Below are 26,776 nucleotides of genomic sequence, written 5' to 3' on the forward strand. Positions count from 1 at the left end.
CTAGGGATTTTTCTTCTTAGTTCACAATTTTGAGAATACAGCCTCTTCTCTTCATCATCTTTGCTTCTGTATTGTCTTCTACATAACCCTGTTAGCCAGTTAGAACACAAAACACATTTCAAAGCATATTCTCTTTTTTCTACCTGTTGTAGCTTAGCATACTAGTCAGGCCCCTCTTAGAATACTCAGAATTTGTCTAATATGTACAGCAGTGTTGATATATACAGTCTATGATTTTGTTTGGTGTTATGTTCACACAGTTAACTTGAGCCACACTTGAATGATTATGTAGTTTCTATTCTATAATCATAAGTGTATTTTCCTTCCTTAAGGTATATAATTGAAGTTGTTCTTTGGCAATACGCAATATCCAGTGCTGTGGCAGTTCTAGAAGAGAGGGCTTGAATTTAGGTATATGTTGCTGTTGCCTCAGTGAGTGGGTAGTAACATAGCTGCATATAGTCATTCATTCAGGGGATACTTTTCCTGCCTACATGTCTTCATGATGTTTTCCCAACATACTAGTACACCATCCAGGAAAAAAACAAACAGAAAGCAAAAAACAAGAAAAAAACCAGGCAATTTATTTCTTTTTACATGCAGAGAGAGAATAACCTTTGTTTTCAAATATAAAATAAAAATAAGGATTGGTTCTGAAAGAAGCTATGAAGTAATAGAAAATCATCATCCAAAGAGAATTTGCATAGTTAGTTTAAAAAATGTTAAGAATTTTTAAGAATTGTTATTTTATTGTTGTCATTACATAGGAGTTAATAAATAGTTTAAAATCTGGCCAATTTTCACATCTGTTTTGAGGGGTATGGTACTTAAGAGATTTTTTTCACAAATTTCATTATTTTGATAATTTAGGAACTTTTCCCCATGAGTATTATAAGCTTGCTCCTATCTTAATGACGTGTATGCCCTACGTCTGGAAGATGCTTCCCTTAAACTTTTCCATTTCTGGCTCATTTCAACTTGAACATCATCTCTTCAGAGGGCCTTCCTTGATACACTGTCTAAAACAACACCTCCACCTTCCCAGTCTCTAACACCCAGGTTTATTTTCTTCAAAGCACTTATCACCATCTGAAGTTAGTTTATTTATTTGTCTCTTTCTGTATTAAAACGTAAGCTCTCTGAGGTGAGAGATCTTGCCTTCCCTATTATCTGTCTATCTGTACTACTCAGAACATTTCCTTTCATATAGTAGGCCTTAAGTATGTAATTTATATGTGGCTGGAAGGATGGATAATTGAAAGTATGTCTAATGCATGATCTGTAGGAATATTTGATAGGCTCACATGTATTGTGAGTCACCAAGAAAGAATACAGTGAGTAACTTTACCCAAATTTATTTCACTGTAGAACTACTTTCAGCATTTAGCTGTATTAGACTTCCACAGAAGACATTTTGGAAATGTGACAGATGTACTGATACATTTAAATTTTTTTTCTTTTTATATTATAATAATTTCAAACTTATATGCAAATTTTAAGAATAGCACAGATGATTTTTCCTAAATCACTTGAGTGTAAGTTGCTGACATTATACTGCATCACCTCTGAATTCTTTAGAGTGCATTTCCTACAAAGACATTCTGCCACGTAACCAGGATAAAATAATCACAATCAGGAATTCAATGTTGATAGGTTACTACCATCTAACCTACAACCCTGTTCACGTCATGCCAGTTGTTCTGGAATTCAGTGGTGAGCACCCCCAGGAAGGAGGGAGGCACAGCGTAGGCAGCCTCAAAATCTGCATGTCTTTCCTTTCAAATCTTTGATCACTAAGTTCACATGTGTAGAGGAGACTCCATAGAGCCTAGTGGAAAGTAATAGCTGACATGGGAAGTTGTTGAGGTGATATTTCAGATTTGGAGTTTGAGTTCTACCAAACACATCAGAATAAAGCATTCAGAAAAAGACTATTTTGGGGACTGAGAGGAAAGGAACGCAGGGTGGATTATGGGAGGATAATCACTGCGTTAGGAAAGAGTAAGGAGATGTAGGTTCTCATTTCAGTTTTTCCACTAACCAACACTTACCCATGGGAAGTCACTTCACTTCTCTATCACTAAGTACTTTTCTAGGTTATTAGTATTTGTATATCCATAAGTTCAATTTCTTTTCATATTCAAATTTCAAAATAAAATAGGCATTTAATTGCATTTTTCTTCTTTAAAGACTTATAATGGAAAGAAGACTAATTTTGCCACTCTTTATGTGATACTGGGCATCATCATTTCATCTATATATTGGTGATATATATGTATTTTTCTTGGTAATATTTTCCTACATGCTGCTCATCATTGTTGCGTACCACATGAAGTGGTGGATTTAAGCAGTGTAAGAACATTGGGTATTGTTTTCATCATGAATAACCCAGCTGTGTCAGAGTTAGATATTGTTTGATGTTGCACAAAAACGTCCTTTTTAAAATGCTTTTTTGCTGTCTTAAAATTTATTGAGAGGTTCAATTCTACAGTATGTAAGCACAGTTAGGAATCATTTAAAAGTGATCACATTGAAGACCATAATTCAAAGAGTCATGTACCACAATGTTCATTGCAGCTCTATTTACAATAGCCAGGACATGGAAGCAACCTAAATGTCCATCGACAGATGAATGGATAAAGAAGATGTGGCACATATATACAATGGAATATTACTCAGCCATAAAAAGAAACGAAATTGTTATTTGTAGTGAGGTGGATAGACCTAGAGTCTGTGATACAGAGTGAAGTAAGTCAGAAAGAGAAGAACAAATACTGTATGCTAACACATATATATGGAATCTAAAAAAAAAATAAAAAAGTGCTTCTGAAGAATTTTGGGGCAGGACAGGAATAAAGATGCAGACGTAGAGAATGGACTTGAGGACACGGGGAGGGGGAAGGGTAAGCTGGGACGAAGTGAGAGAGTGGCACGGACATATACACTACCAAATGTAAAATAGATTGCTAGCGGGAAGCAGCTGCATAGCACAGGGAGATCAGCTCGGTGCTTTGTGACCACCTAGAGGGGTGGGATAGGGAGGGTGGAAGGGAGACGCAAGAGGGAGGAGTTATGGGGATATATGTATATGTATAGCTGATTCACTTTGTTATAAAGCAGAAACTAACAACAACAAAAAATAATTCCAGGAGAGAGAAAGAACTGAGGTGAGGGACAGATGAAGATGAATGGCAAAATGTTGATAACTGTTAAAGTTGAGTGATGGGTATGTGGGTTCATCATTCTCTTTACTTTTGTATATGTATTTGAAAATTCCCATATTAAAAAGTTAAAAAAATAGTGATCACATTATCTTTTTCTTTCTTCTTAACTTTTCCAATTATTTTCCTTGTATTTGGTGTTATAGAGAAAACAAATTAGGGGTTGGGCCAGCTTAAACATGCATGTAATTGGTGCTCAGGAGTCAGAAATAGATAGAAATTTATTAATTTAAACTTTTTTTATTGGAGTATAGTTGCTTTACTATGTTGTGTTAGTTTCTACTGTACAGCAAAGTGAATCAGCTATACCTATACATATATCCCCTCCTTTTTGGATTTCCTTTCCATTTAGGTCACCACAGAGGTTTAAGTAGAGTTCCCTGTGCTATATAGTAGGTTCTCATTAGTTATCTATTTTATACATAGTAGTGTATATATGTCAATCCCAGTCTCCCAACATCCCACCCCCCTTTCCTCCATTGGTGTCCGTATGTTTGTTCTCTACATCTATGTCTCTATTTCTGCTTTGCAAATAGGTTCATCTTTACCATTTTTCTAGATTCCACATATATGTGTTGATATTCAACATTTGTTTTTCTCTTTCTGACTTACTTCACTCTGTATGACAGTCCCTAGATCCATCCATGTCTCTGCAAATTGATGTTTTGTATACCAAATTATAAATATATTTTATACTTAAGCCTAAAGTAAAACTGCGAAGTGGCTAGAGAAACTTTTGCAATTGGAGATGTCTACTTTCATATTTAACAGAGGCTATATCAAAGTTGGAAATCATGACTGTTAGAATTGGATTTTTATAAAGGTGAAATAGAGTTTAATGTTTCTTATTCTTATATTTCTAGCCAAAAAAAGAAATATACAAGGACAATCAGATGAAGTCTTAGAAAGCCTCAAGTGCATCAGTGCTAGCTAGTTTGATTCCTATAAGTTACTTGGTTCTTAGGTACGGCATGGATAGTTCTTGAGTGTGTAAGATTCTATCCATGTCGCTTCCTAAGTAAGGAAGTTACTTCTTAAATGAATAAGTCTAATTTTGACTGTTGAGTGAGTGTGAAATTAAGAATATCCTAAAGGAAAGAAAATGTCCAATATATTTAAAACTAGTTTACTTCTCCAGTTTAGCTCTATTTTTTGTTGTTCTCTTGCAGTAAACATTGCTATCTTCAGAAAATAAGTTAAGGAATGAGAGGCAAGGAAGAAAAGACATTCATCTTGGAAGGACCCAAAGCACTTTGAAATTTAAATGAATGTAATGATAGCTGCTAAAACCGCCTTTGTCACCAAAATGGATGAAGTACTTCAAATTTAAATGGTAACCACATTTCTCATATCATGTTACATTTCCACCAAGAACTTTAGATGACTTGAAAGGTTTTATTTTTAAGTCTAAATATTTACCTTACAAATACCAAAGTATAGATAAAGCTGATAATTTTATAACTTATTTAGCATAGTCAGGATTTTATTTTGCCTCTTAATGCTTGACCCTGATATTAGCCAAAAGAAATGTTGCTTTTTTCCCAGGTTATGAACTTCTTAACATAGAAACAGGTAAGCTTATTTGAGTAAGAATATGGCATAGTACTAGTATACTTATAGGTCCGTCCTTTACCAGATATATTTTCCTTTCATAGAAATAACCCAGGCAACGTAAATGGTGGTATCCTATCACACATGCAAATGTTTTTTAGTTTTGCTTTCTGAACCTTATTTCATATTATTTTTTAGTTTCCTTATGTGACATCTGGTCTCTTGATCTTTTTCCTTTCATATCTGACATCTTTTTTTTTTTGTGGAGTGGTCAGAACACATACATTTATTGATTAAGTTTGCTATGTTATACAGACACAATTCTTGGTGCCCCAAAACAATTAAAATAGTAACATCTAAGATCACTTATCACAGAGCACCATAACAAATGTAATAATAATGAGATAGTTTGAAATATTGTGAGAATTACCAAAATGCAACGCATAGACATGAAGTGAGCAAATGCTGTTGGAAAAAGTGTTGATAGACTTGCTGGATGCAGGGTTGCCACAAACCTTCACTTTGTAAAAAATGTCACATATGCGAAGCATAGCAAAGCAGAGCACTGTAAAACAAGGTATGCCTGTATTCTGTTTGTTACTAATATACGCACTCCACCACCTTTACGTGTGCGTGATATATCTTTTTCCACCCTTTTATTTCAACCTCTTTATGTCTGACATCTTATTTTAATTTAATCTTTATTTTATCCTCTGCCCCTATTCCTTAGGAATTTAGGTTTATAAAAGATACAAGGTTTTAAATCTTTATGTCATTAAAAAAAAAAAAAGACACAAGGATCCAAAATAGAAAAGGAGAGAGAAATTTGAAAAGATTATAAAATTATTTCTTATTGTGAAATTGCAGTGACTGTTATATTTTAAGTAGAGTGGAAAGCAATTATAGAAAGACTTAAAGATTCTTTGTCAGTCTTCTTAAATCTCCTTGATCTTAGGCCAGAATTGTTTCAATACATGTTTTGTGAAGACTCAAATGTTTGCAATTTTTTAATCACATCCTAGTGAAGAATTAGAACTTGTATTCATTGGAAGTCTATTAATTTGATTTTGAGGTATAATCATTTGTTTGCTTGAGTCAGTGTGTCTTGGTAGTGAGTGGGTGTAATTGAGTACAACTACGTCCTTGCTGTGAAATCAGGGCATGTGAAAAATCAGTCAAATACAGTATCAATTACTAGTCCTAATGATTCTAAGGAATGCAGGACCTATTATTTCAAGAAAATTATTTAAATTGGCAAGTGTAACCCATGATAAGTAGTATGTAAGGAATGAATGTTCTAATCACTCTTCCCTGTGTTAACATTAACCTGGATAGAAAATACCTTAACATTGATTTTTTGAAAAAAATTGTCCAATTATTGGTTAAACTTCTACTTATGGCATAATTAGAACTTTCCATGTTCTTGTCACTACCAACCATGTACCAGCATGTGGCCTTTTAAAAATGTCCAGCAAATTCTTTCTAGTCCTGAACCATTAAAAAATTAAAGTTGAAGAAAGTAACTTTTGAAACACAGCAGAAATTTAAGTGCTGAATATTCACTCATACAAGCACGATAATACGCAGAAAGTCCCTGGGGGATTCCCTGGCTCTCCAGTGGTTAAGACTCTGTGCATTCACTGTCCTGGGCCCGGGTTCGATCCCTGATCAGGGAACTAAGATCCCACAAGCCACGTGGTGTGGCCAAAAAAAAAAGAAAAGAAAAAAAGAAAGTTACCAAACGTCCCTGTCTTCTCCATTAATGATCTAAGTTTTCTTTACCCGTTTGATTATATTTGATTCTATAGTCTCATATAACCACAGGTTCATTAATGAACCAAAAACAAAGAACATTATCAAAATTTTTATCATGATACTTTTACCACTCCTTATCAAACTCTTACTTCCATTTAAATTCATCTCTCAGTGATTTTTGGTAACCATGGATAGGATCATTGAAATCCACAGGCAGTGGATTTTTTTAATCATTAATTTCTACTTTTTTTAACTACCAATTTTGTTTTTAGGATCATAATATTAACAAGGAACAGATTAAATTAGAACTTGACCTCTCTACAAAATAAAACAAAAGAATTGCCTTGATTCTCCCATCAAGTCCAGTTGAGAGGTCATGTAATTCACCTACATGAGACCACCTGAATTACATATTATTTAATTTTTCTGGCCCCATCTAAGCTGGGTGCCTCCAAAATCCCAAATCTACTGTGGCTTTTGATGAAGGAATGGAATCAGACTTCTGATTGTGCAACTGACAGAATTTCTAATTTGTACAATTAGAAATTCACATTTCTAACTGTGCAAACTATCATGGCCACTTTGAAGAGGCTGAAATTTAAAAGATGTGTTCTAGCTATGTTAAAGTTGAGCCAAACACCCAGTTTTATCTAAGTTCAGTTCATTAGCTTAAAATTATGGTTCTTGGGAGTAAGGGAAGTATATACTTGCAGACAGTAAGACCACTCTAAACAATGTATCTATCAGGAATCTTAAAATTCATAAAGCTTGATAGGCTCCATTTAAGACAAATGTCCTTATGGAGGGAAGCCTAGGTGTAATTTGCCCAGACAAAAAGGAATTAAAAGTAATAGTAATTAATGTGTATTGAGTGATTACCATATGCCAAGCATTCGGATTTGTGCTTAATATGCATTATCTGAAGCTTCACCTCTCTATTTGACATAGGTCCTATTATTAAATATCTCCATCTTACATACGAGGAAACACATTCTCAAAGAAGTTGTGTAAATTGCCCTACATCAAGTTGCTAGTTCAAGGTAGAGCCAGGTCTATCTGACTCCATGACCTGAGCTCTTAACCAGGAGTTTATTCTAGTTTACAAACATTCAATACTTCAAAACTTCAACTTGTGAAGTTTTTATTTACCTAGTGGCAGATAAGGAGAGGTCTTTTTTTTTTTTTTTTAAAGGGAGAGGTCTTATTAGCAGCATTCTCATTTCAGCTTTGTAAAATTATGTTCCCTTTAGATACATAGTATTTTTCTTTTGCAACATCAGTTTTATTTTGTCAATAATTTATCATTGTTTTGATTATGTTCTTAAAGTGTTAGTTATTATTTAATGGAAAAGACAACTTAATCTACTAAGTAAAGGTTAAATTACTTGAAGATGATATCATTAGACCTGCGTTTTATCTGAGATACAGAAGACAGAGAAAGATAGGAGACATGGGTGAGGAAAAAATGCAAAACTGACCTCTTTACTCAGCTGTCCTTCCTTAAAGTCTTATTTGCCTTTCTCTTTATCCCAAGAAAATTCTTCCTTGTTTTTCAGTCTCAGTAACTGATACTGTTACTAAAAACTAAAATAGTAATGAATCTGGAAACCAGTTTGTCTTTTTTTTTTTTTTAATTTTATTATTTATTTATTTATTTATGGCTGTGTTGGATCTTTGTTTCTGTGCGAGGGCTTTCTCTAGTTGTGGCAAGCGGGGGCCACTCTTCATCGCGGTGCGCGGGCCTCTCACTCTCGCGGCCTCTCTTGTTGCGGAGCACAGGCTCCAGACGCGCAAGCTCAGTAATTGTGGCTCACGGGCCCATTTGCTCCGCAGCATGTGGGATCTTCCCGGACCAGGGCTCGAACCCGTGTCCCCTGCATTGGCAGGCAGATTCTCAACCACTGCACCACCAGGGAAGCCCCAGTTTGTCTTTTTAAAAATTTTTATTTTATATTGGAGCACAGTTGATTAACAATGTGTTAGTTTCAGGTGTACAATAAATTGATTCAGTTACGCATATACACGTATCTATTCTTTTTCAAATTCTTTTCCCATTTAGGTTATTATGGAATATTGATCAGAGTTTCCTGTGCTATGGCTATGCAGTAGGTCCTTGTTGGTTATCTATTTTAAATATAGTAGTGGCGTAAATTTTCCGTTAAATTTATATACAGTCCTTTTCAAATAGGTACTTCTTATCCTAATGGTAGAAAACTAAGTACATTAACCTATTATCAAAGTTCAAGATGGTAAACTTATCATCAAGACTCAACATATTAAAGATATCAATTCTCCCTAATTTGATACATAGGCTAACTCAATTCCTAAAATCCTGGCAAGATTTTAAAATTTATATGGAAAGGGAAATAAATTAGAACAGCTAAAACAATTTTGAAAAAGAAGGATAAAATGGAAGGAACCACTCCACCTGACTGCAAAACTTATATAGCCACAATACTCAAGACTGGTATTGGCAGTAGGATAGACACATAAATCTATAACAGAATAGATAACCCCACACAAGTATAGCCAGCTAATTTTTTTTTTTTTTAACAAAAGTGTAAAGGCAATTCAATGGAGAATGGATTGTCTTTTCATCAAATAGTGCAGAACAATTGAATATTCATGGGGGGGGAAAAGAGAACCTCAGCCTAAGTCTCACACCTTATACAAAAATTAACTCAAAGTGGATCATAGATTTAAATGTAAAACTATAAAACTTTTTAGAAATTTTATGTGGGAGAAAATCTTTAGGATCTGGGGCTTAGTGAAGAGTAGTTAGATAGGACAGCAAAGCAAAATCTTTAAAAGAAAGAAAAATGGGTAAGTTGGACTTGATCAAAATTTAAAACTTTTACTCTGTAGAAGACCCAGTTAAAAGGATGAGAAGACAAAACAGTCATATGTAGAATACTTAAAGTACTCTCAAAACTCAACAGTTAAAACAATTAATTAAAAAATGGGCAAAAGACATGAAGAAATATCTTAATAGCACTGGCAGATAAGCATATTGAAAAGATGTTCAACGTCACTTGCTATTAGGGAAATGAAAATTAATGCCATGATGAGTTATCACTATACACTTGTTAGAATAGCTAAAATAAAAAATAGCAATACCAAATGCTGGTGAGGATGCAGAGAAACTAGATCTTTCATATATTGCTGGTAGAATATAAAATGGTACAGACACTGGAAAATAATTTGATAGTTTCTTTAAAAACTAAATGTACACTTACCATGTGATGCAGCAATCCCACTCTTGGGCATTAAACCCAGTAAAATGGAAACATATCCACACGAAAACATGTGCATTGTTTTTCATACCAGCTTTATTTGTACTAGCCACAGATCGTACCAACCAACGTGTTCTACAATAGGTAAACAGGTAAACAAACTGTGGTACATCCATACCATGGAATATGATATCAGTAATAAAAAGGAATGATCTACTGATACACACCACAGCTTGGATGGATCTCAAGAACATTATGCTGAATGAAAAAAGCCAGTCTCAAAAAGTCACATAATGTATTATTCCATTTATATGACATTCTCAAAATGACAAAATTATGAGGATGGAGAACAACACAGTTGTTGCCAGGGGTTTGGGAAGGTTGAGGGGTAGGTGGATGGGTGTGACTGTAAAGAGATAGCACCAAGGGATATCTTTGCAGTGAAGGGATAGTCTATCTTGATTGTGGTGATAGCTAGAGTAATCTGCATGTGTCATAAAGTGACAGTGAATACACATACGTTGTACCCGTGTCAGTTTCCTGGTTTTGATATTGTATTGTATTTATACAAGATGTGACTATTGGGGCAAACTTGTTTAAGGGTAAATGAGGCTTCTCAGTACTATCTTTGCAACTTCCTGTGAATCTTCAATTTCAAAATAAAAAGTTTAAAAAAATAACCCTATTATAATTAATAAGTATGGTCCAAAATATTCAGGCTTGTAAAATGCAAGGTCATGTTACTTCTGAATTAATGAAATGACTAGGGTGAGCTACACTAGTACCTGGTTAGAAGTTCTGAGGGTGCAGCTTTGAGCTCCAAATTCCCCCCATCGCATCTGGTGGCAGTTGTCTGCTTTGGCTTAAATATTGTCAAGGGCATTTCTAGGTCTTGTGGCTGGTTGGCAGACTCCCAGGACACTCCCATTGATTCCAAGAGTCTCCCAGTTAACAACTATTTCAGGAGCCAAATCTGGGGAGATTGATCCAAGAAAGAACTAGGGGTGCTGAGATCTACCCTCCTGCTTCCTTGGGTTCCTGAGAGGGATTACTGGCTATTTTCCACCAAGTTCTCTCTCCCCTCCATGTTATCACACTATTCCTCTTCCATCTTAGGAACTGTAGCCAGCCTCATTTGAGAACAAGGGTTGAATGAACTGTTGCAGCCAACTGAATATTATCCAAATATATATGATAAAATGTTTTCACTTCTTTGTAACAGTTTTTCAGTTCAAGGTTTAGTGTATCTTAAGTTTCTGATATTTTGCTTAAGTAAGAAGAGTGTTTCATGTTCTTTGTAAAAAGCTGTGTAGTGTGAGGAAAAGCAAAAGGAGAACAAGAAAAGTTATGTCATCCTTGCTTTCTAAGCTAAGAGCATAAAATTTGAAATGATCCTGTGGATTCTTTTGGAAAGAATATTAAGTGATCGTCTGGGTTATACCCCTATCTTCTAGTGGCACGATCAACTGACCTGAATGATGGAGTGAACTTCATGCCATTTTACATACTGATTCATTCATTCATTCATCATTTACTTGGGGAAAACAGTATTTGCAATAGGTAAAAAATTTTAACTTTGTGCTAACATAGGTTTAAGTGGTTTGTGTATATTATGTCTCTCTTGGCTGTAAACATGTCACTGTGGAAGGTTCAGGGGATACAAAGAAGGGTAGAGTGCAGGTCCCGTCATCAGTGGCTCACCATCTAACAGAACAGGCAACATATAAATGGAAAGATAGTGTATCAAGTCCTTAATGGGAGTATGAGAACAGAGCTGTGATGGTGCTTTTTCCTCCTTAGGAAAGGTGAGGGAAGGCTTCCCAAAGCACGAAGGTATCCTATGTACTGAGTGTTACTGGATAAATAGGATTTTACTGCCAGGGAACAAGCTAGAGGAAAAAAGTATTCCTATTCTAGGCAAAAGGAATAACATGTGCAGAGATATACTTACCTCCTCTAGGGGAAAAAGAGTTACAGACTTTTAAAGTTGAAGAGGTTATCCAAGATACTTTACTTCAACATCCTTGCTTTACATAAAATTAAATGGAAGCTCTTGGAGGCAAATCTACTTGCCCAATATTACTTAGAAATTACAGTATCACTTTAAGTATTCTTTCAGACTTATGTAGTTCAAAATGTATTTTGGTCAGCTGTAACTCTATTCCAAGAAAGAAGGTTCTTCCTCATGTTTTCTGTGTTTATAAATCTGCTTTACTTCCAGGCTAAAATGTAATTAGGTGTTATTTCTATTTCTCTTAAAATTTTTTTATTATGTAATTCCATGAATTCAGAAAAATTCAGAATCATATAACAAACATCTGTTATCTTACCAGCAAGAATTAATTGAATGCTAACATTTTGTCATTTTTGCTAAAAGAAACAAAACAATTTAGGAATGATTGAAATCCTCTTTGTATCTCTCTCCAATCTCATTCCTAGCCTCCTTCTCCAGAGAAAATGCTCTATGAGGTTGGTGAATATATATTCTTATGTAAGTACTCATAAACAATATGAAGTATAAATGATGATATACTAGATGTACATTTTGCATCTTTCATTGATGTGTGATATTTATTTAAATGTATTTTTTCATATGAACTCAAAATAAAATATAGCATAGATGAGTAGGCAACATACTCTAGTCAATAGTGCAGATTTGCTGTTGTGTTGTGACTTTGTCCTCTTGTGTTTTCTTCTTGGTACCTAAAGTGCCACCGTCTTCTTGTTAATTCTGCATTGTATTTTGAAAGAATGTAATTCTTTCATTCTGTAGGTTTTCAAATGTATTTTTAAGACTTTTGTTGGGAAAACAGTTATTTATGTGAGCTTACATCTCTCACATTAGCTCTTTTAATTCTTTACTACTGAGATTGTTGTAGCAGGAATACTCTCTAGTAGAGTCGAATGACCAAGAAATGACTGACCAAGAAATGACTATACCATGTGGCATAAAGTCTCCCTTCACACATGTATTGCTGGCAAGACAACAATGCTGGGTAGTAAGAAGTCAGTTGTGATGTGTGGGAAGAGTTAGCCTCTGAAAACGCCATGACAAGATGACCCAGGAAGAGGATGTTTATCTGGACTTCGAAAAGAACTTAGAAGTCCTTACACCAAGGGCCTGATCCTGGCATGAGGGATGATGGGGGAAGAGATAGAAATCTTATTGTGAAGGAGAGGATTACTGTGGGTGTTGAGAACACATTTTTACCCTTTGATTTATTGTGCCAACTGTAATTAGCAGTAAATGTTTTAAGTTAATGACAATCAGCTGGAATACCAATAAACATATGTGGTGATTGAGGAGCATAAATGCAAAGAGTCCCCTTGTTTCTGTTACTAGAAGGGAGATTCACCCACCACATTCTTATAACAGTGAAAAACTAGAAATCTGCACAAATGCTTGTAATAGACGAGCCAGTTATTCCTAACCTCACTGGTATTTGAATTCTGAAGTAATTGTCCCCATGCAGTAGCAACAGAATAATGGAGGGAAAAAAAATTAGTATTATCATTCTGGCTTGTACATTTTGATGTTTAACAATTCTGGCACATGGTCACAGGAAAGCTTATCTAAAAATACCAAATTGTAGAAATGAAGGGAAACACTTGATCCCTAAGAAACTCATTCTTCTTGGAGTCAGGCCCAGCTTTTGTTTCCTTCTGTTGGTTTGACATACATAGGAAGGAAAACATGAAACATTCTGGTGCTTTAGAACTCTCTGATGATAGATAATGGGCCATTGCATAACTAGTGTTAAAGCACAGGTAAGTTTCACATGGGGAATATTTAAAAGGAAACCAGATGCGGATGCTTTGTTTAGATATGTATATATATGATCAATTGATTTTTGACAAAGGTGCAGAAGCAGCCCAGTGAAGAAAGATTAGTCTTTCCAACAAATAGTACTGGAACATTAGAAACTAAACCAAAAAGAAACAAAAAGCCCTTGCCTCATAACTGGACATAGGCCTTGGAGATAAATGAAAGAGAGGAGATTGTAAGAAATTTGCCTTGTAGAAATAGAGGAAGTAATAAAACTGCCATGAGAATTGAAACATCAAAATGGTAGAGGGAATTGTAAAACAGTTTAATCTTTTGAATGAGGAGCATTGTGTATTGTAGGAAATGTGTATACATTATAGCTAAATATGCATTTAATCCACTAGCTTATTAAGCACCCTACCATTCACAGAGCACTGTGTTAGATTGGAGGGGTATTATAAAGGTCCCTTGAGGGAATCATATATAAACAATAACAAAACAGTGATAAGTGCTATCATAGTGGTGCCAGGGAAGCTCAGAGGAAGGGACTGGCTAATATCTACACTCATCCTGAATGGGCTTCCCTTGCTAGCCCACTGGGCTCTGAGTACACTGAAGAATGTTAGTTGATCCACTGTCCCTTAGAGCACTTTGAGAAATTGTTGTTCATTTGATAGCTAAAATGCAATAAGGGATCTCTTCCATCTGGTGCTGTTTGAATCTGTGATAATTACCTCAGGCTCAAAGACTAGACAAAGTGAAGGAACCTGATGTGGTTTCCCTTTATCTTTCCTTTTAACTGTCATTTGATCTGCTTTTAAGTAGATAGTCTTTCTCTTGCCTCTAGTTGCTGACCATTCTATATATAATCTCTATCACACAAGCAAAGCAGCAAAGGAATTTTTTTAAAGACTGCCAAAACTCTGTAGGAATGAAAGATCACTTTTTTTTTTTCCATAAGGAGTTTCCATGATACTCCAGTCACATACAAAAGAAAAGTTGGAGTTGCACGTGATCACTTTGGCCAACCTTTTGCGGGTTTCTAATACACATTCTCATCTCTCTTTGAAGGACTATTCATTGCAACTTATACACATACTTTGCTTAAAGCAAGTACTACTTTTATTCTCCTCTAGTCTTCTGTCACATAACACGAGCGTTGGTGGAAATTGCTTTTCCGTAAAAAGAACTGTGCCACCTACTCTTCAAATGCCACTGATTAAGAAACCATTGATTGATTTTTCCTAGGGAATAAATTAGGCTTTCCCCTGAGAGTGAAAAAATAAATAATAGGATATAAAGAATGAAGATAGCTGTGTGTTATGAGGAAAATGTTTATGCAGTTGCCATGGAAATAGCATGTAGGCATTTAAACCAGGAAATTATGATATCTCTGTATTTGCCAAATATAATTCAGATGTGAGTACATTCATTCTCTTTCTTGGCTCAAATTTAGTCTGACATATGTGGTTATGTAAAATATGCTCCTGCTTTAGCATATTTGCTTAATATTTGCAGGAAATGTATAATACAAGGGTCTGCCGTGTTTTAAGGTCGTATAATTGAGGTATAGAAATAAAACTAGGGGAAGCAATTCTCAGCAAGTGATTCCTGAAAACAAATAACAGTAACAATCAGAGCGCCCGAGGCTGGGTTTTCCTGTGACATTCATAACTAACAGAGCTAATTAATTTTTATTAATGAAACATTCACAATATTGGACCTAATTAGTACTAGCTAATTGTTTGTGAGTGATGTCAAATGCTGAAAATGCACAGTTTGAGACTTTATTCTTATTTTAATGTATGTGATTTCATTTCACAAGTGGAATAAAACACAATAGGCAGTGTTTCTGAATTATTATTACACTTTTCTGTCACAGGACATCAGTTAGCCTTCAATTTCATGCTTTATAAATGAGGCATGATAGAAATCTAGAGAGGGCATATATGGATTTTGAAGATATGGATAATTTGACACAATTTTTCAGAGTTTGAACTTTTTTTTTTTTTTTACTAATTCCAAAGATAATACAGACAATGCAAACTGTACCTGCAGCCACTGCCTTTTATGGGACACACAAACTAGAACAATAGGAAAATCTAAAAATGATTAGAATATGCTCTATTCATGGAAATGGGGTGTTAAAATTAATCCTAATAACTCATCTTTTTATGCCAATTTTGCTACCCATTTCATAGCCCATAGGTTTATTATCCCCTCACTTAGATTTCCTCTAAGATATCAAGTACTTTGTAAGCAGATAGCCTAGAGGCTTAATGTCTTATTAAAGCAGTAATTGCTTATATGGTCCAATAAATATAACAGTAATTTAATGAGACCAAATAGTTACACAGATGGAACAGTGGGAAAAGGCTAATCAGAGAAAGTTTTTCAGAGAAGGTAAGTTTTGAGTCAAAATTTAAAGACCTTTCTGAGGGCATTTAAGCAATATATATCAAAAAAAATTTTAATATATATATACCTGTAAAATTTAAGGAGATAAAGATGTTTGCAAAGATTTAATTAGGAGGGCATTAGATTATTGGTTTGAGACTTTCCTTTTGTAATATAAATATTTACTATTTAAGTTTCCCTGTAAATACTGCTTTAACTGTATTCCACAAATTTTTGAAATTTTGTATTTGTTCAGTTCAAAATATTTTCTAATTTCCCTTGAATCTTCCTCTTTGAATCATAGATTGTTGGTTTAGATAGTTTCCAGGTATTTGGAGATTTTCTTGGTATCTTTCTGTTATTAATTTCTATTTGTTATGGGCAGAGAACATTCTTGATTTCTTTTAAATTTCGTAAGATTTTTTTCATGACCTAGGATATGGTGTGTCTTGGCGAATGTTTCATGTAAAATTGAGAAGAATGTATATTCTGCTGTCGTTGGATAAATGTCTTTAAATGTCAGTTAGATTCATTAGGTTGATGGTGTTGTTTACCTCTTCTGTATCATTGCTGATTGTTCACTGTTGTTTACTGAGAGAGGAATGATGAGATTTCCAAATGTAATTGTAGGTTTGTCTATTTCTCCTTTCAGATCTGTCAGTTTTTAATTCATGTATTTTGAATCTCTCTTGTTAGATGCATACACATTCAGAATTATTGTGCCTTCTTGGAGAATTTACATTTTTATTAGTATATAAGTGTTGCTCTTTGTTCCTGTTAATTTTCTTCACTCTGAAGTCTACTTTGATAATATAACCACTCCAGCTTTATTTTGATTAATGGTTTCATGTTATATCTATCTTTTTCCTCTTTAAAAAGAAACTTTTAACCTACCTATATAATTATATTTGAAGTGTGTTTCTTGTAGTTACCAAATAATTGGGTCATGATTTTCCAAATCCACTCTGATAATTTCTTTAATGTTTATACTATTTACATTTAATGTAATTGACATTTAAGTTTAGGGCGACCATTTAATTAATTAATTAATTAATTAATTTATCTAGGCTGTGTTGGGTCTTCGTTGCTGCACACAGGCTTTCTCTAGTTGCGGCGAGTGAGGGCTACTCTTCGTTGCAGTGCATGGACTTCTCATTGTGGTGGCTTCTTCTGTTGTGTAGCACAGGCTCTTGGCACGTGGGCTTAGTAGTTGTGGCATGCAAGCTCTAGGGCGCACAGGTTTCAGTAGTTGTGGTGCACGGGCTCAGTAGTTGTGGCGCATGGGCTTAGTTGCTCCACAGCATGTGGGATCTTCCCAGGCCAGGGATCAAACCTGTGTCCCCTGCATTGGCAGGTGGATTCTTAACCACTTCACCACCAGGGAAGTCCCTAGGTTGACCATTTATTTTCTGTTTGTTCCCTCTCTTTTTTATCCTGTTTTCTCTTTCCTGATTTATTTGAACATCTTTTGGTATTCTATTTAATTTACCTGTTGTGTGTTTTACTCTGTGTCTTTGTAGATACTCTAAGGATTACCATGTACATACTAAACCTTGTACAATCTACTGAGAATCAATATTTTACCACTTTAAGTAAAATGTAGAAACCATATCACCATATAAGTGGCTTTATCTTTGCCTTCTTTAGGTTATAGTTAGTTATATATTACACTACATGCATTGAAAACTCTATCAGGCAATATTATTTTTTGCTTTCAGATGTCAAATATATTTTTAAAAATTCAAGAGGGGGAATAGTCTGTTATGTTTATCCAGATAGTTACCATTTCTCTTTCTCATTCTTTATCTTAATCCTCCAAATTTCCTTCTGATAGCTTCTCTCTGAGCAACAGAAAAAGCAATTCTTTTATAGCATATCTGCTGGCAACCTCTTCTCTTGTTCTTCTTCATCTAAAGTGTCTTTATTTGACCTTTACACCTGAAGGACAGTTTTGTTGAATATAGAATTCTTAGTTGACAGTTCTTTTCTTCCAGGACTTTAAAAATATTGTGTCGCTTCCAACTGTCCTCTGCTGTTTCTGATGAGTAATCTATAGTCATTCCAATTGATTCCCTAAAAGTGTTGTTTTTCTTTGGCTGGTTTCAACTTTTGTTTCTGTCTTAGTTTTCATCAGTTTGATTATGATATCCTGGGTGTGGATTTCTTTGGGCTTATCCTTTAATTGAGTTCACTGGGCTTTTTAAGTCTGTAGGTTTATGTCTTTTGCCAAACTTGGGAATTTTTCAGACATTATTTCTTCTAATGTATTTTTAGCACCATATTCTTTTTCCTTTCCTTCTGTGACTCCAGTAACATCGATGATAGGCCTTTGGTTATTTTTCTACAGGTCTCTGAGGCTCTCTTCTTTTTCTTTCTTTTTTTTTTTGGCTCAAATTTATTTTCTGTTGTTCAGATTGTATAATTTCTATTGAACTATCCTCAAATTCACTGACTTTCCTTTATCATCTGCTATTGAGCCTTCCCAGTGAATTTTTTCATTTAAAATGTATTTTTCAATTCCAAAATTTCCATTTAATTATTCTGCATATCTTCTATCTCTTTGCTGAGACTTTCTAGTTTTACATTTGATTCAAGAGTTTTTACCCTTATTTGTATTTCACAAGTATTTTTTTTTAATAGCCAATTTTGTCTTTGTCAGATAATTTCACCATCTATGTCATGTTGACATTGGCATCTGTTAATTGACTTTTCCTATGGGGTTCTTTATATGTCAAGTAATTTTGAGTATCATGGACATTTTGAGTATTATGAGTCTCTGGGCTCTCAGTTATTAATATGTTCAACCAATCTCCTGTTTTTATCCCTACAACATGCCCTCGCCTACAGATTCTGTTACCTGAGACATGACATGATTCTTACTGTCTTTTCCCTCTTCGCCCTCCCTCCCTCCCTCCCTCCCCAGATACTTAGCTTTCAGTTTTCTCTGGTCTGCTAATTTACTTCATTCTCTCAACAACTACTTATTTAGTAGTCACAAGTGCTAAGTATGGTTCTAGGCACTGAGGATTCATTAATGAATAAAACAGACAAAAATGCCTGCCTTCGTGGAGCATATATTCTAGCAAACAGAAATAAACATCAGCAATGAACCTAGGACTCCTCTGGTGGCACAGTGGTTTAAGAATATGCCTGCCAATGCAGGGGACACAGGTTTGAGCCCTGGTCTGGGAAGATCCCACATGCTGCGGAGCAGCTAAGCCCATGTGCCACAACTACTGAGCCTGCGTTCTAGAGCCCGTGAGCCACAACTAATGAGCCCACGTGCCACAAGTACTGAAGCCTGTGCGCCTAGAGCCTGTGCTGCACAACAAGAGAAGCCACCGCAACGAGAAGCCCGCGCACCGCAACAAAGAGTAGCTCCCACTCACCACAACTAGAGAAAGCCCACACACAGCAACCCAATGCAGCCAAAAATAAAATAAATAAATAAATTTATTTTTTTAAAAATGAACCTAATTAGTAAGATTAACACATTAGTAGGTGTTAACCTTCTATGGGCAGAAGTATAGTATGATAGTGGGATTGGAAGTAGTAGACAGGGTAGGCATTGAAATTTTAAATAGATTGATAAGGATAGGACTTATTGATGAGGGAATATTTGAGCAAGAAAAATGTGTATGTCTGATCAAAAGTTCTGTTAAGAGTAATTATACAGAAAACTAAACAGAACAATGTTTATATGATTAGTGGTTGTTTATCCTTCAAGGTATTTGCTCTTGTTCTTTCCCAAGTGAAATAAAAGATTATTTTTTATAATGCAGCTATAATCATTTTCTTCTTGTAATTTCTAAATCCTTTTTACTCTGTGTGTCCTCTTTGGCCAAGACCCAGAATAGTTTTAATAACTGCTCATAAGAGGCATCAGAATTTTTTCTTATTCCTTTATTTATTTTCATTGAGGCAAAATTGACATAACATAATATTAACCATTTTAAAGTCATAATTCAGTGGCACTTAGTACATTCACAATGTTGTGCAACTACCACCTCTATCAAGTTTCAAAACATTTCATCACCCCAAAAGGAGACCGCTATCCATTCTCCATTCCGACCTTCTCTCAGCCCCTGTCAACTCCTAATCTGCTTTCTATTTGTATGGTTTTAACTATTCTTCAGATTTCATAGAAATGTACTAATATATGCGATCTTTTGTGTCTGGCTTCCTTTACTTATCATAATGTTTTTGAGTTTCATCTATGTTTGTGGCATGTGTCAATACTTCATTCATTTCGATGGGTGAATAATGTTCCATGATATGTATATACTATGTTTTGTTTATCCATTCATCTGTCAATGGACACTTGGGTTGCTTCCACCTTTTGGTTATTGAGAATAATGCTGCTATGAACATTCACTTACAAGTATTTGTCTGAGTCCCTCTTTTTAGTTCTTTGAGGTATACAGCCAGCAGTAGAACTGCTGGGTGATATGATAATTCTATGTTTAAATTTTGAGGAACTGCCACACTGCTTTCCACAGTGGCTGCACCATTTTACTTTCCCACCATCAATGTACAAGATCCATATCCTCACCAATACCTATTTTTTTGTTTTTATGATTATGGCCATGCTAGTGGATTAAAGTAGTATCTCATGGTTTTGATTTGCACTTTACTTATGACTGATGATGTTGAGCACCTTTTTGTTTGCTTGTTGGCCATTTTGTACCTCTTTTGGAGAAATGTATTCAAGTCTTTGCTCATTTTTTAATTGGGTTGCTTGTCTTTTTGCTATTGAGTTGTGAGAGTTCTTGATATTTCTTAGATACAAATCTTTTATTAGATATATGATTTGCAAATATTTTCTCCCACTGTATAGGTTTGTTTATTTTCTTGATAGTGTCTTTTGATGCACAAAAATTTTAATTTTGATGGAGCCCAGTATATCTATTTTTTCTTTCATTTCTTGTGCTTTTGGTGTCATATCTAAGCAACCATTGCCAAAGCCAAAATAATGAAACTTTCCCCTGTGTCTTCTTCTAAAAGTTTTATAGTTTTAGTGCTTACATTTAAGTTGATCCATTTTGAATGAATTTTTGTATATGATATGAGGTAGGGGTCCAACTTCATTCTTTTACATGTTGATATTAGTTGTACCAGCACTATTTGTTGAAGAAACTGTTCTTTGGCCCATTGGATGATCTTGGCATCCTTGCCAAAACTCAGTTGACCATAGATGTATGGGTTTATTTCTGAATTCCCAATTCTGTTCCATTTGTCTGCTCTTATGCCCATACCACACTATTTTGATTACTGTAGCTTTGTCATAAGTTTTGAACTGGGGAAGTGTGAGTCTTTCAGTTTTGTTTTTCATCAGATCTTCTTGGTTATTCAGGGTCCCTTGAGATTCCATATGAATTTTGTAATCAGCTTGTTAATTTCTACATAAAGGGAAACTGAGGTTTTGATAGGGATTGCATTGAATCACAGGATCAATTTTGGAAATATTGACATCTTAACAATATTAAGTTTTCCAATCCATGAACATGGGATACTTTTTTATTTCGGTTTCCTTTAATTACTTTAACTAACGTTTTGTGGTTTTTAGTATACAGTCTTGCACCTCCTTGGTTGAATTTCTTCCTAAGTATTTTATTCTTTTTTTATGCTATTTTGAAAGGAATTGTTTTCTTAATTTCATTTTCATGTTCATTTTTAGTGTATAGAAATACAACTGATTTTTGTGTGTTGGTCTTGTATCCTGAAACGTGTGCAAATTTTTTTATTAGTTCTAATAGTTTTGTGTGTGTGTCTGTTCTTTAGGATTTTTTATCTATAAGGTCTTGTTATCTGTGAGTAAAGATAATTTTACTTCTTCCTGTTCAGTTTGGATGCTTCTTATTTTTTTTCTTGCCTAATATTGCTCTGGCTAGAACTTCCGGGACAATGCTGAATAGAAGTAGTGAAAATGGGGATTCATGTCTTATTCTTGATCTTAAGGGGAAATCTTTCAGTTTTTCTTCTTTGAATATAATGTTGGCTGTGGGTTTTGCATAAATGTCCTTTATCGTGTCTCTCACTCCCACCTTGAAGATATTAGAGTTGCAGTTATTCCACATTCTTTCCAGCATTTGGTATTATTATGCCGTATCATTTTAGCCATTGTAGTCAGTCTGTAGTTGTATTTTATTGGAATTTTAATTTGTTTTTCACTGGTGACTAATGACATTGAACATTTTTCCATGTGTTTCTTGGCCATAGAATTTGTTTTTGAGAGGGTCTTCACATTGAAAATCAATGTCAGATAATTTACCATGTAAATGTACATTGAATACAGTAGGAATCAGGCCCTCTTAATGTTTAGTATGGGCCTCTAAGTTAAGGTGTTATTGTCAAATTGACTGTTAGTATTGCTTTGGGTCTACTTTTATACTAAAGATTTGAGAAATTAAGTCCTATTATGTAATGTATATGAACATAAATAACTTCTGAACATTTAAACATTTTAAAGAACAAGAAGAAAATAATTTTCCTCTATTGTTGATAGGTGAATAATTATAGCTGTAATTGGGCATAGGTTAAAACTTTTTAAAGAATTTGGTTGATATTACTAATTAAGAAGTTATATTATGCCAAATGGCATACTTGTGCTTCTGAATGATACAGATGATAAAGGTATGCACATTTACTTGTCAGCAAATGGGCGTCATTGTGTTTGGGTAATATCTCTGAAAATGGAGTTGTCTCCAGCTGGTTGTAATTAGGATTGGATTGTTTCATGCATCAGAGACACTAAAGTTGGTTCAATTCATGGGTCCCACAGTTTTCTAGTTATTCTGCTCATTTCCTGCAACTTCAAAGTGCTCATCTATTTCTCACAAAATATTTGAATGAGTACAGACAGAAATGTATAACCAGGTTGCCACTATTATTAGCTGCTGTTTTTACTCTCAGGTATTGAAATGTAGGAATGAAGAATGGCTCAGGGGCTTCCCTGGTGGCGCAGTGGTTAAGAATCCACCTGCCAATGCAGGGGACACGGGTTCAAGCCCTGGTGTGGGAAGATCCCACATGCTGCGGAGCAACTAAGCCCATGAGCCACAACTACTGAGCCCACGTGCCACAACTACTGAAGCCCGTGAGCCTAGAGCCTGTGCTCCACAACAAGAGAAGCCATGACAATGAGAAGCCTGCGCACCGCAATGAAGAGTAGCCCCCGCTCGCCGCAACTAGAGAAAGCCCGCGTGCAGCAACAAAGACCCCAGGCAGCCAAAAATAAATAATAATAAAAAAAAAAGAATGGCTCAGAAACCTTGTAATAGCCTGGAGAGTTATCGTTTGAAAAAATAAAATACATTGAAATAAGCATGTTAAAAGAGCCCAGGGGGTACAATAAAATGTAGTAGGAACACTCTGTAAATCCCACAGTCTCTCTTAGTTTGGAATATCTGGGAATGATCGTCAACTCCTAAGAACAGTTTTGTGACTTTTGGAGTTAAATTTGTCATTTGTAAGATTTTAGCATATGAAGGGATGTCCTAATTTACTTGGTCTCTTTTCTAATGCCATGGTTTTTTGTCTGCTTACTTATAACTGTATTTAGAAGAGCTAACATTTGTTAACCATTTGCTATTTGTCTTGCGTGGTGCTAGTCTCTCTTCTTACATTATCTCTAATCCTTACCACAATCTTGTAAACCCAATTTACAGATGAAACTAAAGCTCAAAAATTTGTTTCTTGCGTAAAGTCACAGACCACAGTAAGTGGTGATTTGAACTCAAATTTGTCTAATCCTAAAGCCTGTAGTTTTCCCACTCTACCAGTGGCTCTTACCCCAGCCCAATTAAAATGGAATTTCTGGGGTTAGGTTTTAATATGTTTGAGCAGCTCTCCCAGATAAGTAATGTGCATCAAGGGTTAGAAACCACTGGATAACACCCTGTGCTTACTATTATGAGACCATACATCAATAGAAGAGAAAGTATAGTTTTAAAAAAAAACATATTTTCCTTTAAAAGTATGTACAGTATTGTCCATTTATCTCTGCCAAAACATCTGTTTGAAACTTCCAATGCACTGAGAACATGCTGAAGCCTCCCTTTGCTACTGCTCATTCCTAAAAGTGATCCTTCCTTCCTCCTCCAAAAAATGTATGGTACCGATCAAACACAACTGTGAAAAGAAGCAAAACTGGCCAAAACCCATGAAAAAAAACCTTGAAAATAGGATTGGAATGCAGGTGAGAAAACACGCACAGGAGTGGAATACTATAAAAGATGTGTGATTATAGGGGTGCTTTATGTCTAGCCTGCTGGGCAAGCAAACATATGGATCTACCTCTCCCTACCTTTATTTCTCCTTAGTGTGTATGATGCAAAACCAGACAATGTGGGTGCTTTAAAAGCTAAGGCAATTCCCCAGTGTTGTCAGTATTCAGAAAGGATAGGGAGCCCCCCCAAATACTAACTATCCATGTTCACTACCCAATGGAAAATTTTGCCCTTCCCCTAAAAAAATGCTGCTGTAATCACATACATCAGTCACAGACTAACAAGATATCTCTAAAGCCTAAACAAAGATGAGCCCACAACCCAATATCACAAAATATTTAAAGAAAACTAGTACTGTGAAGGAGGATACCAAACTATGCAAATGGAAGAACTAATACCCAAGGAATCAGAGTTAATAGAGCAAAACAGAACTTTAGAATAAATATAATATCCTCAGAGACATGCAGGATGACACTGCATTTATTAAAAAAGAAAATTTAGAGCTTTTTGAAATTAAGAACAGTTTAAAAGGAAAGACCATAAAATTGGGAAGAAAAAGGCTAAATTAGGAGGCATGGAGTCATCCATTCATCTCCATAAATGCTTAGAGAGATGTGTGGAATGACATTCAATTAATATTGACACTTTTTCTTTCTGGGTAATGGGGTGCTGGTTGGTTTGTTGCTTACTATATTGTACTTTTGGGTTATTAAAGTTTTTATGGAAGCATGTTTCGTTTCATAAAAATTAAGTCATTTGCTTAAATAAAATTAATGAATTAAATAATTGACTTAAAGATTAAAAAAAGAAATTGATAAAAATAATTCAAAGAAAATAAAGGTCCAGATTAATACAGGTAAGATCAGAAATTAGCAGCATTTTTGATTGATTGAAAGATTGATAACATGGATAAATCATGGCAGGTCTGGAAAAGAACAAAAAGATATTAATCAATATTAAAAATTAAAAAGTAAGCACGACTAAAGATACAGAGATTTGTAAAGTTGCAAGAACTCTGTATAAATGTATACTAATAAAATGTGAAAGCTGAGATTCAGTGGGTAATTTTTCAGAAATATATGACTTATTCCAGTTATCACAAGAAAAGGTAAAAACCTTGAGTTAACTAATAATTATAAGAAGAAATTGAAAAGAAATTTAAAGATTTGTCCCTACAACAGCCCAGGTTTTACAGGTGAGTTCTAGGAAACTTTTAAAGAACTCATATAAACTTGGATGATATGTAAAGAGATAGGACCCTACCCAACTGGTTTTATGATGCTAATACATTAGCACTAATACCCAAACCAAAGAGAGACAGAGAAAAAGAGAGAGAGAGAAAAGAGGGTGGGGCGTGCAGAAAGGAAAGGAAAACTACAGGGCTACCTTACTTCTGGAGATAGGACTAAAAAAATCATAAATAAAATATTAGAATATTGAATTAAATTATTATTTAGTTAGAATTTATCCCAAGAATGCAAAGATGAGTCGGCACTATAAAATCTATTTGTATAACTTACTTTGTTAGTTATTAGAGGAGAAAACTTTGCAATCCTCTCTATAACACCCCCCGAAAGCATTCAGTAAAATGCAACAGTGTGGTTTTGGCATAGGGAAAGACAACTAGATGAAAAACAGAGTAAAGGTTCTGAGACATAAATGTAGAATACATGTGGTATTTTAAATCAATATTTAAAGAATGGACTATTCAATAAATGGTGTGCATTTAGAACGATATATCAAAATTTTCACACCATTCACAAAAAATAAAATCTAAGTGTAATAAAAGTCTAAATATATAAGAAACACTTTGCAAATGTTAGAAGAAAGTGTTTATGACCATGAGGTAGGGAAGGCCTTAAAATCAGCTATTAAGATCAGAAACCATTAAAAAAAAATAGATTGTTAAATTTAGATATAACAAAATAAAAACTTCTCAATAACAAAAGACACTTTCAATAAATTAAGAGGACAAGTGCCAGACCTAAAAAAAATATTTCGAATGGATGAAACAGAACAATTATATATCCATAATAAGAAAAAGGGAGGAGGAAATAGAAAAATGGGCAAAGAATATGAGCAGGGAATTCAAAGAAAAGAAAATAGCCAATAAACATTGGGAAAGATGTTCAATATCACTAATAGTCAGGGAAGTGCAAATTTTAAAGATAATAAAATTGTTTTAGTCTACCGGATTGGCAGAAATTTTTTAAATTGATATATCCAGTGGTGGCAAGTATGTGGAGAAATGGATATCCTCTTAACAATTGTGGGGTTGTAAAATTGGAAAGTCATTATCTAGAAAAATTTGGCAGTATTTTGTGTACCTTTAGAATTCATAAAGAACTCTGAAATGCATTCTTATTTAATCCTGAGGCTGGTACTTTGTCCTTATTTTACCTGTCAAGAATTGAACTCAGAGAGAACACATGGCAGGGTTGGAACTCTTACCCAAGTCTCCTAATGCCAGTGCAGTATTCTTTGTATTCCATGATTGTTCCTAGGGTGAAGGAATAGCACGAGCCAAAGCTTAGCGGTAGTTCAGTACATATCATGTCTAAGGCATGCAGTCTTGCATATTAAAGGATAGTTGAAGGAAATGACCTGAGAGATGGGACTGAAAAG

The 26,776-nt window shown here is 34.8% G+C and overlaps 1 protein-coding gene across 9 annotated transcripts in view; it reads left to right on the forward strand.

Moving 5' to 3' along the window:
- PEAK1 (pseudopodium enriched atypical kinase 1) overlaps positions 1 to 26,776 on the forward strand; it is a 298,121-nt gene that overhangs the window by 145,813 nt on the left and 125,532 nt on the right. For 7 of the 9 annotated variants that reach the window (XM_082452592.1, XM_082452593.1, XM_082452586.1 and 4 more), the window contains one exon: positions 4,391 to 4,554. The exons of the other annotated variants lie outside the window; for them this stretch is intronic. The gene's annotated coding sequence lies outside the window, so the exon portion shown is untranslated. The remainder of the gene's footprint in view (positions 1 to 4,390; positions 4,555 to 26,776) is intronic. 9 annotated transcript variants of the gene reach the window in all.

This window comes from Balaenoptera physalus (genome assembly GCF_965194825.1).
Source record: "Balaenoptera physalus genome assembly, chromosome: 2".
In the NCBI taxonomy this organism is placed as follows: Eukaryota; Metazoa; Chordata; class Mammalia; order Artiodactyla; family Balaenopteridae; genus Balaenoptera; species Balaenoptera physalus.